The 19,250-nt window shown below is 34.4% G+C and overlaps 1 non-coding gene across 1 annotated transcript; it reads left to right on the top strand.

Annotated features, from left to right (window-relative positions):
* Positions 1–18,676: 18,676 nt before the first annotated feature.
* LOC122752090 lies at positions 18,677–18,784 on the top strand. Its single transcript, XR_006355891.1, has one exon. It is a non-coding gene; the product is annotated as a U6 spliceosomal RNA (small nuclear RNA).
* Positions 18,785–19,250: the final 466 nt, after the last annotated feature.

The following is a 19,250-nucleotide window of genomic DNA, read 5'->3' on the forward strand; positions in this document are numbered from 1 at the left end:
GAAAATCATTTTAATATTCAACCTAGAGCAAAGGAAATGTGTAAAATGTCAGCTTACATTGCTCCCTACTGTTTCTAAATGCCTACATTTATTTTTATTGTATCAGTGAGTTTAGCACTGCTTACATCAGAACTCATCTCTTCTTATTTATCTCCCAGTGCCTATTGCACTGTTTGGCACTCAGTCAGTACTCAATAAATATTTGTCCAACATTAATTGCTTTATGAAAGTACAAATTGGTGGTGTTACAGAACACCTTAGGATGGAGAGGATAACTATCTTATTATTATTATTTTTGAAAGATTTGGTCTACAGAAGGCATCAGAGAATTTAGGTAAAATAATTATGGAAAGCTTTAATCACTACTCAAGAAATAGAAAAAAAAAGCTGGGAGCAGGCAATTCTAGGAATTGCTTCTCACTTAGTCTCATCCACATTTTATCTTACACAATGGCTTATGTGACGGAGTGAATAGAGAAGAATAACAGATTTTGTTTTCTTCTTTTCATTTACTGAGAAGCCAAAAAGAAAAGAATTTTGGAAATGTTAAATGGTTATCAAATTAAGTCTTCCACCAGTCAAAAAAATGTTATTGCATTCTGGATACATGCAAAGTATTGTGCCCTATTTGTGTTTTTCCTGCTGGGGAGTTCAAAGACCACACAAGCCCTGACCTCAATAACTTTAAAATCTAATTCACGTTCAGGATTACAAACTTTAATACATAAAAGACTAAATATGACAATAAATTTAATAAGATCATAAGAGATGACAACAGGCAACAACTGATTTTTAAAAAAAAATTCTAAACTTCAATACCAAAAAAACCTGCATTTCCATATTCATAGCAGAATATAAAAAGAGGATTATAAGAAATTGTAAATCTGCAATTCATACTGTATTTTTTAAAGTATTTAATGAATCCCACTTGTTATTTCCTACTTGCTTGTACTTCCTACTGAACATCCTTCTAATTATTTTCTTTCTCTATGCATTTAATATTTTTCCTGCATGCCCATACTATTTTTTCACAATTGCTAATGTTATATTTAGCTTTATAGGTTTCTCTTTATATTGTATTTACATTTCACAGTTCTATTCAACTTTATTCTTTTCATCAGAAATTCTTGAAAGTCCTCTATTCCATTAAAAATCTATTTTTGTTTAATTGTTTCCGATACAATTATAGCTAGCTTTTCAGTCAGTCAGTCTATAAATGTTTATTACAAACCTTGTGTCTAGTGCTGGATTCACAAGGAAAGACAAAAGACACACTCTGCTCTTAAACAACTCAAAGCAATAGATAACATGCAAAAATGTACACAGGAAAATACTAAATTATATATGCATACATGTGCATATGTATATACATACATGCATTCATATATTTATTTTCCTTTTTCTTATGTCCTTTGAATTTTGCCTATGATATCCCTTGACTTTTCTTTCTGGACTGTTCCCCCTACTTTCCCCCCAGGATGTCATTGGTGGATTCATTCTATCTTCTCCTTCACTCTGTGGTTCCAGACAATTCTCATTTGTGATTTCTTGAAGTATAAAAATTAATTTTTTTCAAGTTACAGTTTCAATGAATTTGATTATTCTTAAATTATGTTTCCTTGACATTATTTCTAGGTCAGTTGTTTTTTATACAAAAAAATGTTACATTTTCTTCAGGTTGTTTTGTTTTTCCAGTTTTTTTATTTTGTTCTAATATTTCTAGTTCTCTTGTGGTGTCATTGATTTCTGTTTATGTGTTTCATTTCTCAGGGAGTCCATCCTTTGAATAAGGTTTAGCACTTTCTCTTATAAGTTATCTGTGGTTTTTCCAATTCTTTCCTCCAGAATTTTTATTTCACTTTTAAAAATTTCTAACTTAATTGTACCTATGTATTCATATAATCCTTGTAGGAAACATCTTTTCCATGGAGTCTCTAGATAGAGTTGTTAAGCACATAGCTATTCTCTTTTGAGAGTACCTTTAGTTCTACAATTAAAAAAATTAATATTTTATTCATTCATCTCTATAGCTTTACTTTCTGAATTGGAGCATTGTGGTAAGGATAACTTTTTTTACCTTGATGGGCTGTGGGTTAAAGGTAATCAGTCCTACTTGGTGTCACTCTAGGTCACTTGGGTTATTACTCTGAATTCTGAATCTAGGTGATATTTGACACCCCAATCTTTAATTTTCAGAGCACTGGATCTTCATGACATCTCAAGACAGAGTGCAAAAGCTAGGATTTCAGAGGCCAAAGGTGACCTAGTCTAATGTCTCAGCGTGACATACATACACTATTCTCTACCACACATACATAAGGTACTGTTGCTCCCTAGTGCATTTTTTTTTTTGGTGAGGCATTTGGGGTTAAGTGACTTGCCCAGGGTCACACAGCTAGTAAGTGTTAAGTATCTGAGGCTGGATTTGAACTCAGGTCCTCCTGAATCCAGGGTCAGTGCTCTATCCACTGCGCCACCTAGCTGCCCCGCTCCCTAGTGCTTTTAACGCCTATGTTTCAGGCTTACAAACACTCTAGGGTTTTCTGGGGGAGCCCTACATTTTTACTGCCCTGACTAATCATTGAAAACTAAAAATATCTGGTTGGGGCTAAGGTTTATCTACCTGGCCCTAGCTTTGCTACCATTCTCCTTTACTAATACTTGTGTGGTACTGACTAATTTTTTGTCCATTTCTGGGATAGAAGAAGCAATTTAGTGTAATTTCTCTGTATATCTTGATAAGTAAATGGTCTTTTTTGTTGGATTATATGTAGAGAAGTTAAATAGTCTGCCTTTGTTCAGGCAGACATCATGCTTGGAAGTTCTAACATAATGAATTTCCAAGTGATTGGTATGAACCATATAAAGCTATAAACAATAAACTGAGATTATTAATCTCATGGTTTCTACCATTACTCTATGTTCCAATTAACGACTGAAATATTATTCAATAATTGTTTATTTTTTTAAAAGGATAAGGGAGAATCATCCAATCGCATTTGTGAGTTATCCCCAGTTCTCAATTATATCTCATTCATTCCTATTATCATCATCACTTTATCCCCCTTGTGATTTAGATAAAATCTTATGATTAGATAAAATAAACAAACAAAATGAAACAAGGAATGGGAACAGTGTCATATATATATATATATATATATATATATATATATATAAATAATTTCTATGTTTCTTCAAGTCTTATAGATTATATGACAAAAGCAATGAAGGAATAAATACATTTCATGATCCTCCTGACCTCTCAAACCACTGCAAAATAATTATTATATACAAGACATAAAACAATTTCATCTGTCTCCATAGTCTAAGATTCTAAGAATGCAAATGAGATAACAAGCTGCTGAACTAGAAATAGGAAAGGTTGATTCCCCATTTCTAATGTACTCACTCAGCACCCCTCCCATACTGGCCACCATGTTTTTTCTAGGTTGGACAAGTTCACCTAACTGCTTACAATAAAACTCAATGTAGCCCCTATCTAATCTCTATACTGCAGAAATCCAAAAGCCTAAAGGTTGCTCTCAATAGGAGAGAAATATGAAATTACACTGTGCTGAAATCATGCTCAGGGAAAAAAAAAAACCTTTAAGAACAGAGAAAATGCCAAATTTGTGGGGTTCTTTCTTTTCTTGTTGTTCAACTGTTTTTCAGTCATGTCAGACTCTTTGTGATTCCATTTGGGACTTGTTGGCAAAGATAGCAGGGTGTTTTCCCATTTCCTCTATCTCATTTTACAGATGAAGTAAATAGGGTGAAGTGACTTGCCTAACATCACACAGATAGTAAGTGGCTAAGGCTGAATTTGAACTCACAAGCATAAGGCTTCATAACTAATGACCTAGCACTCTATCCACTGCACCACCTAGAGACCTGAAAAAGAAGGCAGGGTGGGGTGGGAACTTGGATCCAGCTGTAGTCCATCTTATTCTCCCAAAAGACACTTGGTACATAGATTGAGGTTGACAAAAAGATAGATTATCAGCATGGAAAGAATCTTAGACAGTTTTCAGGTTCAGTATCCAGGAATACCACCATCAAAAGGGAAGGATACAGAGAGTGATAAAGACTAGAATGTGTAGAAACAAATCTGAAAATATTAATGTTCTCAAGAAGAAGGAAATTCAGGACATAAACTCAGTAAAATACTTTGAGTATAATTAGATAAATTTACAGAGAAGATATAAATAATAGAAGAGAATATTGGTTTACCAGGGATAGTATGGGACCTAGAGTCAGGCAAACAAATTCAAATGCAGTCTCAAACACTTTCTACCTGTAAGACTATATACAAGTTACAGAACCTCTTTCTGCCTCACTTATCTGTAAAATAGATATAATAAAACACCCAACTCCCAGGAATGTTTTGGGGATAAAATCAAATAATATTTGTATATTACATTGCAAACAGTTTAATACTATATAAATGTGAACTTATTAAAGCTACCACTCCTGTTGCTGCTACCTTGAGATCATCTAAACAATTAGAAATATGTATAAAAGATGAAAGGAAATGAATAAAGACCTGTGAAACATTATTGTAGTTTACCTTTCATTTTGAAGACCAATGATATCATAGTGTCATGTTTTAACTGACAAGTGAATTGAATTTCCCTTTGGCAAAATTGGACAATATCATCATCAGCCTCTTTATCTCTCTTTTCCGGAGTCATTGAAATCCAGTGGGAAGATAAAAGTCAGGATGGTTGGAAATAGCCTGGGATAGAGTGGATGATCTTGATGTCCTCTGATGTGTAACCAAGCTCTAAGTTCTTCACACCTTCTTCAATCACCTTCATGGCTGCTGGAACAAATTCTTCTCATTTAACCACTCCACTGGAGAAGACTTATTATGCTTTTGGCAGAATCCCCCAAACTCACTGGGACTTTTGAGGCCTGTTATTTACCCTCACTGTGGTTTAACTCATCTGTGAGATAGCTTTAGTGGGGTGTGGCCTCTGTGAACATTATAGTTTCTTGGAGCCATAGCTAAGAAATAGATAACAGGTAGACACCAAAGGTGGATGAGCATCCCTGAAAAGGGCTCAGCAGGCCCTCACACTAGAGGAGCTAGTTCTCCCTGAATACCCCCCAACATCTATAGGGTGGACCAAAACTCATGAAGGGCTTTCAATATTTAATGATTACTTTTTTGTTGTCTTTAATTTACAATACCATAGCATCATATACAGTACATAGAGAAAATTAATTGATATTATCTGTGGAAAAATGAAGTCTTATAAATGGTGAAAAATAAAGAAAAATATATTTTCAAAAAGTTATTAAGGCATCATGACTTTTGGCCCATCCTACAGAAGCAAAACATATTGATCTTAAAGATAGTACACCTAGAGACAAATTGAAGATTAAACATCTTCCAGAAGGAAATGAGAGGTATTAAGGGCTAAAATTCTAGCTAAACTGTCTAAAATATCTAATGAGTGGTCGCCAATAAATTATAAGCTTTAGCAAGAGTTAGACTTTTAAGCATTTATTAAGGAGAATAAGAATTTGGTAAAGAGAGAGAAAAAGGCCTAGATTCCTATCTATTAAAGGGAGAGCACATTTCCAGCTCCCTTCTCCGCCAGCGTCCTCAGGAAAGAGACCGAGACTGAGCGCCAGTCTCTTCCTTCCTCCTCCCACTAGTCTGCGTCACTTCCTGATGCCTGTTCTTGCCCTCAAAGACCTTCGCTTCATGGGCAGAACTCTTCTACAGTAAGTATCCAGAAGGTGGCGTTATTCCAATCGTTACAGAAGTCAAAAAACCTAGACAATGAAATATAAGAAAAAATACAAGAAAACTCTCTGGAGCTTCTGAAAATGAGAAAGAATATCACAAAACATCAAGGAAAACAAGAGCAACAACATAAATGACAAAAATTTATGCTTCAAACTAATTCTGCAGTCAACCAGGGGAAAAAAAAAAAACATCAAATGTAAATGAAATCTGAATAACACAAGATTACCTTGAACCTACTAAGATCCAAAAAGAGGAAATGGAATTCTATATTCTGAAAAACAAAGGAGCTCAAGATGAAACACAAAATTGAAATCCAAAGCCTAACCATCAATGGGGGAAAATCTTTTAAAAAGAAACATTTCTAGTAATTATACAAAGAAAAACTAACAAGCAGATTATTTGTTTTTCAAGCATTCTAGCCAATAAAAATATATCTATGATAAATAAATACAGCAACTAAAGAAAGTAGAAGTAATGAAATAAATTGGCCCAAGAAAAATAGAAAAGAAAATCAAAAAGAGATAGATACCTAGGAGTTCAAATATAAGAACAATATAACAACAGACATAGAAATAAAATATTCCTTTCTAAAAGTATATGAGGAGACAAGGATGAAAGCCAAAGTCAAATACAAGAAGTGGTAATAGAGGAACAGGTCTGAAACATGATGGACTAATTATCTTTTTTTTTTTAATAGGGCAATGGGGTTAAGTGACTTGCCCAAGGTCACACAGCTAGTAAGTGTTAAGTGTCTGAGGCCAGATTTGAACTCAGGAATTCCTGAATCCAGGGCTGGTGCTTTATCCACTGCACCACCTAGCCACCCTGGACTAATTATCTTAACATGTGACCTGCAACTGAATCATTTTTTTAAAAATCATCCTGAATTGAAAAATTAAAAAGGGAAAAAGAGATGAAATAAGGAAGTGTGGAAGGGACACAAGGATTATTAAGTGGCTACTAGCTGTTAGATACCGTGGTAACCATTTTACAAATATTATTACTTTTGACAGAAGATAGAAAAGAATATGTGCTGTACCATAATATAGTCAAAGATTTCCAATGTAAAGAAAATAATGTCTGAATATAGTTGATCAATTGAGAAACATATAAAATATTTAGGAATTCATTTTAAGAATTGATCTAGGGGCAGCTAGGTGGTACAATGGATAGAGCACGGGCCCTGGATTCAGGAGGACCTGAGTTCAAATCCAAACTCAGACACTTAATGCTTACTAGCTGTGTGACCCTGGGCAAGTCACTTAACCCCAATTGCCTCACCACAAAAAAAAATAATTTCTCTATATCATGGAATACCTTGGAATATCTTTGAGCTCAGGATGATGAGAAGTAATATGGCACAAACTAAGTAGCAGGCTGCAACAACTCAAGTTGATGAACTGTTTTACCCTATTAGAAACACATAGTGGCCATCTTCTAGCTAGGTTATAATGCAAAACAAAACACTACAACACTGACAGAATCTAAAATAAATTATCCATATTCAATATGCCAAATTCTTATGTTACCAATAGATGTCAGATGGATATAGAGAGAAAATGAATTTTATAGCAGTTCCTTAACTGGATGTCAGATGGTATTACTTAGGATAATCTAATATGATTTTCAATTCATATCCACCCACTGTTTTATCCATCTGTTTCCATAATACTTGCCATACACTTTAAATTCTGAAAACTACTTTTTGTATTTGAAAAAGAAATGTTTTGGATTTTATTTTTATGTGTACTTTGCAACTGTTAGCCCAGAAAAAGGTCAGTGAAAATATAAAAAAAAATATGGATGAGGTCCTTTTTAATTTCTTTCAATTTTTATCAAGTAATAGTTTTAAAATATATGTATTGGAACATGAAACTCATTTGATTTTGCTACTTCTATCTGGAAAGTCATTATCAATATTACTTCTTCAACAAGAGGGAGTGAAAATAATTTTTTTCTCCCTTCTAGAAACTCCTGTATCAGCCATTGTCTTCTCTCATAGTTATAAGGCTACCAGAAAGTTTGATTTACAGTCTAGCTTCTTAAACTGTGGATTAGAACGCCATATGTGATCATGTGACTGAATGTGGGGGCCACTGAAGCCTTGGCTGTGAAAATACCACATACACACTTTACACTGCACATGCTGTCAACAAGGTCATGGAAAGTGGAAAAAGTTTAAGTCCTGATTTAGAGGACCTGGGTTGAAATATGGGCTTTGCCAATTAGTTGTTGTGTGAATTCTGTGCATGTAACATGTTTTCTCCTTGGTGTCCTGATTTATAGAATGAGGATAGGGTTATTGTGATACTCGAATAAGACAATTATGTAAAGTGTTTTGCAAACATAAAACTGCTATGTTATTTTTGGTCTTGTTATTTTTATTTTTATTTATTTTTCTCTTTGTGTTTTTGAATTGAATTTTTCTCCACAGCAAATCTGGAAAAATAAATAGCTAGTACTCTCCTTGCAAACTGGAAAGGAACAATAACAACAATGACAATAACTACAACTACAACAACAAAATGCTTGCTTATTATTTCATTGAACAACTTTCTGTTATGTAGAAGAAAATCAACTGAGGTGATAATCTTATTGAGCTAAATAGATGTTTTCTCCATTCTCATTTTGCTCTCTTTCTGACTGACCCAGTGGTCATGAAAGAGCCAATGAGTCTAGCCATGCTTCACTGAATGTTTTCTCAGCTATTTTAAGGAAACTCAAAAGGGTTCTGTTGGACTAGGAAAAATAATATAAAGCTTCCCTTTTAAATTCACACTTCAGATATCACAGAATTTTGGAGCTAAAAATGGTCTCTGACTATCTAGTTCAATGAAGAAGTTCCTCTAAAATATTGTTATTGTTCAGTCCTTTTTCAATCATGTCTGATTCTTCATGATCCCATTTGGGATTTTCTTTTCAAAGAAAAGGGGTTTACCATTTCCTTCTCCAGGCTATTTTACAGATGAGGAAATGGAGACCAACAATAACTTGCCCAAAGTCAGACAAGTGATAAATATGTGAGGCCAGATTTCAACTCAGGTATATGAGTCTTCCTGACTTCAGGCCTGGCACTCTATCCTACATACCTCCTAACTTCCTAAAATGATATTATTATCCCAATTTTATAGATGAAGAAACAGAGATTAAGGTAATCATACTGGCTCACATCTCTAGTAGGTATTGGGGGCAGGATTCAAATTCAAGCCTTTCTGACACTTAAGTCTGACTCTTTCTCTTGAAACACCCACCTGCCCTTAAAATATACCCTTTAATTAATCATGTTTACTTGCACTTTCCACCTCTTACTTTGAGAAATATAAACAAATTAATGTAACTATTACTTCTGGAAAGAGCATGTTATTCTCTCTATTTATCCAACTCATGAACCTGAATATTTGCCAGGGTTTAGAATGTAAGCTCCCTGATAGTTGCCTTCTCTGTTAGAATAAAAGTGATTTTACATCCATAACTGTAATCCTTATTACAATGCAAATCCTATAGGAACAGCTTAATAGATACTTTTCTTTCATCCGGTCTTTGTTCGGATTCATGTAATGAAAGAAAAACCTACTACCTCTTGATGCAGATAGCTCCAATTGTAAGGGAGATTTTGACGGTATAAAAGCAAACATTCTTAAACTATAATATAGAAAAATTTTTGTAGCAATGTCACCCAGCATTTATTTAATGTTTACTGCATGCTAGACACTGCACTGAGCAATAAAAACCGTTCCTACCTTTAAGGACCTTACAGTCTAGTTGTGGAGACAACAGGCAAACTATGTACATAGTAAATATATATATATATATATATATATATATATGTATGTGTGTGTGTGTGTGTGTGTGTGTGTGTGTATTAGAATGAAAGTAATATTATAGAGTAGGAACTAGCATTGAAAAGGATACAGAAAGTCTTCTTGTAGAAAGTGGAACTCGAACTGAAACTTGAAGGATACAAGCAGAAAGTGAAGACAAGGTAGGATATCATTCCATGAATTTGGTGAAGCCATTGAAAAAGAATGGGATTAGAAGATGAAGTGAAGTGTGTAAAGAACAACAAAGATGTTAGAAGGAAAGGACAGTGAAAAGAAGATATAGAAGTAAGATACCAGAATACTGGAAAGATAGAAAGGACAGGGGATCAAAGGATTTTTAAAAAAGAATTTTATATTTTACTTTGAAGGAGAGCACCACTAGATTTTATTGATTAGGAGAGTAATATGGTCATACCTGAGCTTACGGAAAACAACTGGAACTTAAGTGAAAGTCAGACCAATGACGTGAAAGATTTGCATCAGGGAAAACATGCCTAGAGTTATTGCAATAGTATTGGGTTAAAGAAATTAAATCCTACATTAGAGTGTTAGGTATCCTGTAAGAGAGAGATTGTATATGAGCAATGTTGTGATAATAGAAGAGACAGGACTTCACAACAGAGTAGATGCATCAGATGGCTGTGTGTGAAGAATGATGGATGGTTAATGGAAGGATAATGGTGCCCTCAAAAGTAATAAGGAAGTTCAAAAGAGAGGAGAGTTTAGGGTCAATGAAATAATTTGTTTTGGACATGGTGAATTTAAGAGCTGCATGAGACATCTAGTTGGACATGTCCAATAGGCAGTTGGGGATAGAGACTACAGTTCAGAAAAGAAGTTAGAAGTAGATAAATATATCTCAAAAGCATCTACAAAGAGATGTTAATTGAATCCATAAAATTTGATGAGATCAGCAAGCAAGATAGTAAAAGGAAAAGTGAGAAAATCCCAAGGTAGAACTTTGGGAGCATACATGAAGATTCATCAAAGAGAGTGAAATTTTAAAAGATTTGTATGGCAGTACAATATAATTGGTTTGCTTTGTATCATAGGTATTTTATTTTATGTATTTTTACTCTAGGAAATGGTCCACAGGTTTTATCAAACTGCTAATGCTGTCTACGGCAACTAGAAAAAATTAAGAAGCCTTGGCTTAAATTATCCATGCACCTGTTGTTCTTCATTCCATCATTGATTGTCAAAAGACCAAGTATAATTGCTTTTCTAAGGATATAGTTCATCATAGACTTGATGGCAGTCAACATACTCTGACCTCTCCACTCTGTCTTTTCTTCTCCAAGCTAAAGATCAAGAGTTTCCATAATTGATGAAGCTCATATAGAATGAACATGAGTCTATTCAGCATCCTGTTTCATTTCTTCTGGGCATTTTCCAGGTTATTAATTATTTTATTAAAATGTAGCAGCCAGAACTAAAAGGCAAGTTAGAAGGGTTTCATCACCACTACCTCCTTCCCTTAGCAAGGTAGTTGCTAACATCTAGCTGGACACAAAGGAAAGAATTAAGCCAGTTAATCAACAATGATGAGGAGGTGCTGGGCTCTAAATTATTAATTATTTTTCATTACCTTAATATTAATACATTTGATTATGTATTTTCTATAAGTCTCCCTGGGAACAAGCACAAAATTAAAACATTTTACTTGAAAGAATTGTTCATACATAGGGGTTAGCATCATTTACTGCATTTTGAGATGATCTAGGAATCAGAATATTATGGAACTCATATAGTGTGGTAAGTATAGGATGATGGAAAAAAGACTTTTCTAAGTGTTTAAGAAGGCAAGTTTTGAAGAGAGTCACCTTGGTAACTCTTTGAAAGCAGAAATTTTATATCATGTTTATTTTATATTTCCCTTAGTATCTAGCATGGTTCTTCCCACATACCAGGTGTTATCATGTACAGGTTGCCTTTATTGGGGGAAAAAAATCTGGGTATATTCTTAGAATGAAATTTCCCAAAAGTTCTGTCAGTTGATTGATCTGCCTTGCCTCCATTAACTATAAACTAATTAGTTGTTGATCAAAAATTCAACAAATTCAATTAAGCAAACAATTATTATATGCCTACTATATGCAAAGAACTGTGCCTGGTGTTGGGGTAATAAAAATGAAAATAAATGGCATAGTTCTTGATAAAATATGCAGTCTGATTAGCTGAGAAAAACCCTTAGAATCTAAAATTCCAGAGTGCCAGGGGATGATAGAAGTCATGCACTTCAAGCACTATTTATTATTACAAACGTAAGTGTTCTATCCAGTGTCATGATACATAATTTTATTATGCTGAATATTATTTTAAATAAATTGGCCAGAAATTTTAGTTCATAAATCATCCAATAATCCAGGAATTCTTATTGTAACAACATGGTTTGTTATAGGAATTGACCTGTATATAACAGTAGGAACTATTCTCTGACTTAATTTGCAGCTGCATCTTTAGGAATAAGCCCAATATTCTTGATAGAGTGGGGAAACTCAACAAATGTTAATTTACAGATTTAAGGCTATGTTTATATGCAATGGGGAAGTTACTGCAACAGAGGACATATTTATTTTCAACAGCTTCAAAATCAACACCAATTGTTGTAGCTTAATAAATCCTGTGCATTAATCTTATAGATCACTGAAAATAACAGATGGACTGCGCATTTCACCCATGGATGCACAAAGAAACATCTGGATGAAAAGTGGAAAGAATATAGTCAATAATTTAGATTCTTGGAACCACAACGTAATTCTGGATTACCTGGAGACAGCTCATGATCTGTCTAAACACACGTGGGCATTATTCAGTCATTCATTTGACAACTCTTTAGTGATCTCCTGTGGAAGGCAAAGGACTGTGTGAAATGCTAAGCAGGATACAAGTAAGTAGAATACCTTATTCCTGTCCACAGGGAAATCACAATCTATTTGGTAGAACAAAACTTACATATGTAAAAAGAAAACAAAATTGGCTAAATAACAATATGCTAATTCAAGAGATATCATGAGAGTATGTTATAAAATGCTATGATTTCAGAGAGGGATAGGTGGTAGTGAACTAAAGTAGTCAAATAAGATTTCATGGAGAACAAGGACCTCCATCAAATATGTTTGTTTGTTTTTGTTTGTTTGTTTTTGTGGGGCAATGGGGGTAAAGTGACTTACCCAGGGTCACGCAGCTAACAAGTGTCAAGTGTCTGAGGCCGGATTTGAACTCAGATTCTCCTTAATCCAGGGCCAGTACTTTATCTACTGCACCACCTAGCTGCCCCCAACCTCCATCAAATATGTTTAGAATACTGCATAAGAATTGGATGAGTGGTAAAGAAGTGTAAGGCATTCTTGGAAGGGAGAATGGCATAGACAAAGACACATGCATAAATAGATCTAATAGATTTGGAGAAGTTTTGTTAAATTAGATTGGTTACAGAGTTGAGTTTTATATAATGAGGTATAGAGAATATTGAAAACATAGTTCAAGGCTAGCTTATGAAAGAGCTTTAAAAGCTAAGCTAAGATATCTGGACTTGATTCTCTAAGAATGATAAACCATGGAAAGATTGATTTGAGGGAATAAAGTAATTAAATAGTTTTTTTTTCTTTTTTAAGGAAGATCAACATGATAATGGTAGGAGTGTGAGGAGAGGGTAGAGATAGGGGATGTGAGGTATTAGACTATTTCTATAATGAATATAAGTGGTAATAAAAGCCTAGACGAGAGTAGTATAATGAATGGAAATAAAAAGCAAATGTGAATAATATCATGAAAGGGATAGAATAAATTTAGTAAGTGATTAGATATTAATGCCAAGAGTACAATATTCCTAAAATACATTTTTACCCATGTTACTTCCTTGATATTGTCTCCAGACTAAAATACAAACTCTTCTTTTGGCATTTAAATCCATTCACAATCTTGCTTCAGCTCACCTTTTCAGATTTCTTACACATTCTCTCCCTTCCTGATCTGGATTGTCCAGTCAAATGTACTGGAGGAAATGAGATGAATACTTTTTTCTTATATATGGTATTCCATCTTCTTTCACCTTCGCATAATCCATCCATCTCCCATGTATGGAATAGTCTTTCCAATTACAGCTATTTCTTAAGTTCCCTAGCTGCTTTCAAAGATCATTTGTTTATGAGGTCTTCTCTAAAGCCCCAAGAAGCTAGTGTTTCTTGCCTCACATGATTTCCATGTGATTACATACACATATTTATTTGCGTATGTATAATTTGTTTTTCCAAAGAGAATGCAAGTTGTTTCAGGTACTATTTGGCTCTTGTCTTTGTATTGTAGGTGTCTAGATGCATGAAGAAAGAAGGAAGGAAGGAAGGAAGGAAGGAAGGAAGGAAGGAAGGAAGGAAGGAAGGAAGGAAGGAAGGAAGGAAGGAAGGAAGGAAGGAAGGAAAAGAAAAGGGCATTTGTTGAAATCTTATATCATTGATAGGAGGGTGGGGAGTCTACAGAGGGTGTATCTTACATTGAATAGTACATTTAACAACAAACTGAATTTAAGTTGAACATGTGGGAACTAAATACACAGGAGTACTTAGAAAATAAAGCATCAATTACTTGTCTTCATTCCAGGCAAATATTGTCAGGAAAACAAAACCCAAATATGATCCTAGAAGGAATGAATGAAGCAGTTTTCTGGCATTTTGTTACATTTAAATTTTTAAAAATTTTTTTTATTTTTTGCAGGGCAATGAGGGTTAAGTAACTTCCCCAGGGTCACACAGCTAATAAGTGTCAAGTGTCTGAGGCTAGATTTGAACTCAGGCACTCCTTAATCCAGGGCTGGTGCTTTATCCACTGCACCACCTAGCTGCCCTATTTTGTTACATTTTGTACCTTTTTTAGATGCATTTCAGTATTATGAAGCTCTCACTTCCAATGTGTTATGCAGATACATACTATGTTAAATTTTATTGCACTAATAGTGACTCTGCATGTAGCTCCTAGTAAATATATTGTTAACCTTCAGTTTTATTTTGCAAGTCTATATTGATAGAAGATAAAGTTAAGTGTGGAGTTAACAGGGTTAATGAACAGAGAAAGGTGATGTCCTATCCAATGGTGACATTGTAAAAATGAACTCTTTTGAAGATTTCAGTTATCTTGTGCTGCCTGACCTTAATAACCTGAATGATTACATGAATTTTTAAGTGCTCGAGGCTAACATACATCTACAAAATCCACAAGATCCAGTGGCAGAACTGTGTGTACAGCAATGATATAATGCAGTACTGCTTTGAGATACTACTTTTCTTTGTTCTTTGCTAAGCATAAGACAAAATATTCTAATCACTTCTTTTTGTTTAAAAGCTCCTTTGTCATATATTTTTTGCCCTCAATTCACAAACTCTTAATGATTGTTATTTGATCCTCCATCTAGGTCAATAGGAGAAGGATTTATAAATGATAACAAATCATAAGATTATGAAAAAGGTTTTTTTTTTGTTCCCAATTGTTCTTCCTACAGAAAAAAAGGTCGTATATCTTTAGATGAGCATTTGTTGAATTTTACTTTCATTGTTAACTTGTGAAAATACCTGGTACCTGTGTGTCATTGAGCCTTACTTGGCAAACCTGAAATCCCAAAATAGTGATGGAACTAGCAATTTTTTAATTTAACCCGAGGCAAAAACAGGTGAGATAATACCATGTGACATTGATTTTGGGAGGATATCCAGGTCCCACACTCTCTTTAAGCAAAAGATGGCTACCTTAGGGATGCCGATGTGCTTTCAGGGACCAGGATTCACTGAGAGAGCCACTTCAATACTCAGACCCTCAAGGAATAGTGGATTGGAGACCAAAGTTGGGTATGCTTCCAGTGTTCTGGTTCCTACTGTACAAAAAGGCCATAAAGAACCCCTAGTATTTTAAATATTTGAAGCCACACTTCCCCGGAGAAATGCTTTTATTAACAAGGGATGTTGAAGATTTCACAAATATCAATTCATCACAAGCCAATAAATACCTCCAACTTCAGACAGTATTAATTTTTGGGTCCTGGGGAGAAAAAGCAAGTCAAAATAACTAGGAGCCTGCCTAGATAGAAAGAGATCCATGAAGAAGATTATTTCATAATTTCTAGTCTTGGTAATCATATTCCTATTAGGATATGAGATGGCTTGTCCTTCACCTTTTTAATGGAATTTTCCCCCATAAGCCTGTACTACAAACAACCCTGTACTTTCATTAGAATTTTTGAAAAACTAATTTTAGTCTTCCCAGCCGTTTCATTTGTATCCAGCTTTTTTCTGTTTTGTTTTTATTGATTTTTTTTAGATTTTTTTTTCTTCTTGAACTTTTTCCTAGATAAGTTATTTTTGGTGAGTTCTTAGATTTTAAATTTTCTTCTAATTTGTGCCAATTTACTTATGAATTGTTGTTTCATTAAATCTTTGACTTCTGTTTTGTGTCACTTGAATGAGGTTTTGAAAATTTTGTACTAAGGTTGTTAATTTTCATTATATGCCTTGTGCAATATCTCTCATCTGTTTTAGATTTTTTCCTCTAGGACTCTTATTTAATTTATAATATAATTTTTAATTTTTATTCACCGTAAGAATTCTACTCTACTTTGTCAAAAGTTAGAAAGTGGAGCAGATAGGTGGCACAGTGGATAGAGAACTGGCCCTGGATTCAGGAGGACCTGAGTTCAAATCCAGCCTCAGACATTTGACATTTACAAGCTGTGTGACACTGGGCAAGTCACTTAACCCCACTGGCCTCACAAAGAAAAAAAAAAGGTAAAAACCTACTGAAGGCTTATCTAAGACACATCTCTTTATACACTTTAGAAACCAATTATTCAACAAGCATTCACTGAAAGCCCGTTACATTCTAAATAGTATGGTAGGCTCCAAGTATACAAACACACACACACACACACACACACACACACACACACACAATACATAGCTTAAATGGCAATGTTATTTGCTTTATGTTTTTTTTTTAATTCTGCTGTAATGATGATTGAAAAATAGGATTCCAAACAAATATAGTAGCCATAATAAATGAATAATGATATACCTTATTTTACTTCTACACGTCCTTTAAACCTCTGTTGTTTATGCTTCATATATTTACTTTTATAAGCATCTGAAGGGAGTTGAGCTGAACATTGCCACCCCAAAATTTATATCCTTTATCTTTTGCTGTTGCTATTCATTTTTCAGTTATGTCCAACTCTTCATGATCTCTTGGGGTTTGTTTACAAAGATATTAGAAATTTTTGCAATTTCCTTCTCCAGCTAATTTTACAGATGAGGAAAATGAGTTAAAAAGAGTCAAGCCATTTGCCTAGTGTCACAAAGCTAGTAAGTGCTTAGGCTGGATTTGAACTAATGTTTCCTAACTCTAGGCCCAGAACTCTATCCACTGTGCCACCTTGATGATGAAGCCTTCTAGGTGATGAAGCAACAAAACAGGGATTCACCAGAGATAATAAGGTAATAAAGTTTTAAACTACGTGCAAAGAAGGGCTTTCATTGTGACTACTTGATAAAATTAGAGAGAAGCCAGTCAAGCGCTGAGATTTATGAGAGCTTTGAAGTGTCTTAACTCTATGGTTCTCAGAATGAGAAAATCACTGACTGTCTAAAGTAGAACTGCAGAATGGAATGGGCTAAGGGGGCACAAATGAGTCACCTGATCATCGGTTTAGGGTGCATGGGGAGGGCAACATGAAAACACCACAAGAAGGAAAAGGAGACTGTGGCCTTCTATATCAGAGGTATGTGTTACTTTGATCTCACATGTTTCCAAAGTATGTGCCTCTCTACTGATCTACTCTGTACTACTCTTCTCATTGATACTATATATTTCTGTGAGTGTTGCCCAAGTTTATGAAAGGAAAGATAAAAAGCTACTATTACTATAACTCCAACGCAGTAAATGTTTTTAATTTCAGCAAATTATATCTTCTGGGTGTATTTTTTTTCAGGGCAACGAAGGTTAAATGACTTGCCCAGGGTCACAGAGCTAGTAAGTGTCAAGTGTCTGAGGCCAGATTTGAACTCAGGTCTTCCTGAATCCAGGGCTGGTATTTTATCCACTGCGCCACCTAGCTGCCCCCTCTTCTGTTTGTCTCTTAAAGTTAAGTGTGTTAGTGAGGGACTGTTAGTTTAAACATAGAGGACCTAGAATCCAGAAATACTTACTTCCCTTGTAACCCAACCTTGGAATTTGAGTCAGAAGATAGCACAGAGGGGAATTACACAATGAATCAAAAGCATCACTTACAAATTATCCAAAAAGAGAAAAACAAACTAGGGCTCATACCCAAAGTAAAAGCATTTAATCTTCAGCACTGTACAGCCAATGCACACCTTCAACTATTATCAATTCGTAGTTGCTGAGGCATATCATCCTCACTCATAGTATTCATTATCCCTCCCATTTATCCCTGGACTATAGAATCACATTTACTCATTAGAGCTTGTCATATTCAACAATCCCTTTCAGAATGAGTCATGTTAGATGAACGTACAACTCATTGTCACATATGCCCTGGATATTTTGTTCTAGGGACCTATTGTTAAATGAACTGCAAATTATTCCTCAGTTTCATATGCTTCCAATGAATGCCTTGAAAAGATCTGTCTTCATGGCTGGCTATATCAGGGAAATGTGTGGCATTTATTAAAAAAGGTTTCTATCCATGTGTATTTATCTTAATAAGATTATGTGATGGCATCATTGAACCTATTCTAGAATAAGCAACAGCTGGAAATTTCAGTAGATAGAAAAAGGAAGCAAAGAAGAAATATACTGCTTTAATTCATCTTGAGACAGTTTCTCAGAGTACAATGTACAAGCATTTTTTTTTCTGAATTTGGAACAGATTAATTTGCTTTCTATCATTGCTAATCATTTCGTTGGTGATTGGTGAATTCATCTGATTTTATTTCTTAATTTCATTAATGTTATTATTGTAGTCTTAGAGTACATATTTAAATTTTATTTCTGCACTGTATTCGTTGTAAGTGTGTTCTGATCATTGGTACTATCAATATCATAGTCCTCAAGAAAAAAAAAATACCCATCTTTCAACTTTTAAAAGGAACATTAAGTGCTCACTTCAGCAGCACATATACTAAAATTGGAACGATACAGAGAAGATTAGCTTGGCCCCTGCGCAAGGATGACACGCAAATTCGTTGAAGCGTTCCATATTTTTAAAAAAATAAAAAAAAGGAACATTAATATGACACTGCTTTAAGAACAAAAAAATCAGTGATTTAAATTTATTTTATAAATTAAATTATAGAAGACAGTTTGTTTCAGTAATTCAAATGGAATGAAATAGTGGTTTAGTTTGTAGTCTATGTTTATCTTAGTTTTTCTTGTTGATCAATAGATTTAGAGGGCAACATAGTCCCATCAATCTGCCAGACTTATAACATTGATGTCATCTTCAACTTCTCACTTTCAGTCATACTTAATAAATAGTTCTTTGCCAAATATTGCCATTTCTAACTTCATATCATCTCTTTTAAATCCCAGTCTCTTCACTCACACACACCCGCTCAATTGCTCCAGCCTCTTTCACTAGGACAGATAAGTAGCTATTGCAAAAGTTTTCTAACTGTTTTACCTGCCTCATATCTAACTACACTGTTATCCATCCTCTGTTCAGTGGCCAG

The sequence above is a fragment of the Dromiciops gliroides genome, chromosome 3 (genome assembly GCF_019393635.1).
Source record: "Dromiciops gliroides isolate mDroGli1 chromosome 3, mDroGli1.pri, whole genome shotgun sequence".
NCBI classification, from domain to species: Eukaryota; Metazoa; Chordata; class Mammalia; order Microbiotheria; family Microbiotheriidae; genus Dromiciops; species Dromiciops gliroides.